The sequence below is a fragment of the Nematolebias whitei genome, chromosome 4 (assembly GCF_014905685.2).
Source record: "Nematolebias whitei isolate Nwh7 chromosome 4, NemWhi1, whole genome shotgun sequence".
Classification (NCBI taxonomy): domain Eukaryota; kingdom Metazoa; phylum Chordata; class Actinopteri; order Cyprinodontiformes; family Rivulidae; genus Nematolebias; species Nematolebias whitei.
Genome location: NC_056501.1, coordinates 51,090,789 through 51,093,009, shown reverse-complemented (window position 1 = coordinate 51,093,009; position 2,221 = coordinate 51,090,789).

The following is a 2,221-nucleotide window of genomic DNA, read 5'->3' as shown; positions in this document are numbered from 1 at the left end:
ACAGGCTCTAGAGCAATGTGGATATCCTAACTGGGCCTTCCTGAAAGCAGAGAAGAAACCCAAACAGGACTCCAGTCAGCCAACAGGTGAAAAGGAGGAACCCAGACCCAGACCAGTGGTCATTCCATATGTTGAGGGAGTATCAGAGAAATTGAGACGTTTATTTTCTAAACATAACGTCCCAGTGGCTTTTAAACCCCAAAATACATTACGGCAAAGACTGGTTCATCCCAAAGATCCAGTCCCCCGGCACAAACAGAGCAATGTTGTGTATGCTGTTCAGTGTCAGGAGGGCTGTGATCAGTCTTACATCGGGGAAACAAAACAGCCACTGGCCAAAAGGATGGCCCAGCACAGAAGATCAACATCATCAGGCCAGGACTCTGCGGTCTACACTCATCTCCAGGCCAGCGGTCACTCTTTCAGGGATGAAGATGTTCACATCCTGGACAGAGAGGAACAATGGTTTGAGAGAGGAGTAAAGGAGGCCATCTTTGTGAAAAGAAATCGTCCATCGTTAAACAGGTGTGGAGGCCTCCGGGTTCAACTGTCCCCCTCTTACAATGCTGTGATTGCTAGTATCACTCAGCCCTCTGTGAACAGTAAACAGCCATCAGTGTGCTAATGATCCATTGTTAGGCTGATAGTCCTTCTTGAGCATGTGATCAGCTGGTTTTGATTGTCAGCAGCAAAACTGGTTGATCCACTCTGAGACGGTGCTATTTAAGAGACTGAGCTGAATACAGCTCCTCAGACTGAGGAAGTCTCTCGGATGAGAGTCGAAACGTTTCTACATTTTTTGTTGATTTGCTTTGTTTTGTTTTTTTGAATGTCCAGAGGACCAGATTTAACTTTTTTAGATAAGCCTTCAAAAGCATGTGAAACCAAAAACACCCAACCGGTGGACCCAACTCTGACCGAACAAGAAAGCCTCCTCTGCGAACTGAGACAGTCAGGGCCCACCGGATACTACCTACCATTGGTAGTTAAAGGTGTAGAGATCCAAGGATCCCACACCAAAGATGCTGTACTGTCGCCGGGGACAGATAAATCAGCTATCAAGGACGGAGCCGTGGACGGCCCTCAGTGGTCCTCTGACCCCTCCGGGCTGCTCGCACCTCTGTCAGTACAACCTACAGCCAAGGTAATGGCAGTCACACGTGCACAGGCTACAGCCAAGCCGGCTGACAACACAGTCTCTGTACAACCCATGCTGACTGATCCAGACATCATCCAACTTCAGAAGTCAGATCCTGCAATAAACTCGATGATGCTGTACTTGACTGACCCAGAGAAGAACACTCCGACCAAGGCCGACCTGGATTCCAATCCAGACCTTAAAGTCCTCTTTCAGCTGTGCAAACAGCTAAAACTACTCAAGGGCATCCTAACTTTTGCTCATAGAGCGACGTCCTCACCCATGTTCGTGGTCCCCCATGACCACAGGGGGGTGACGTTAGTTAGGGTAATGTTACCAGATGCAATAACGTGATCAAATCTGACATTCAGAGTGAGTGACGCACCGAAACGTCGTTTTCTAGTTGCTTAATCACTACTTTTGTCAATGTTGAAACGTTGTTTTTCTGGTTGCTTAATCACTATTTTTGTCGATGTTGAAACTTCGTTTAATTGGTTTTTGGTATTGTTTCTGAACACCCCCAGCAAGAATGAATTTTGTATGTACTTGTAGTGAACTAAGCCTCAGGTCAAAACCTGACCCTGAGGACCTTCATGGGACAGGAACTGTTATTTCATTGATTTGAGTCCAGAAATACAATTAAGCTCATCCAGAGACTTTCTGTGTGTCCTGCACTAATCAATTGAAAGAACACTCTCTTTTTATATTATCATTACTATTTTACAATATCTTGATAATCAAAGTGTGTTTAGTTCAAATCATTTTTAAATGTTGAAATGAACCACTCATTTTAAATCAACTGTGAAACAGTATTAATGATTTTTTAATCCTCATTCAAAGTAGAAATCAAGTTAATGTCTGTTACAGAGTAATCATGCATTTTTTGATCTTCTGTCTGAAATGAGAAAGGAGTGATGTCGGTCAAAAGTCGGAGACAGTCGCAAACAAGTTTATTGGAACGAACTGTCATGTTTTTAAAACCTCTCAGACAGAACAGAGAAGCTGGCACTTGTTTCCTCCCATCTCGCCTAAACATTTCTCTGTCTGCTCCAAAACATTTCTCTGTCTGTTCCAAAAACATCT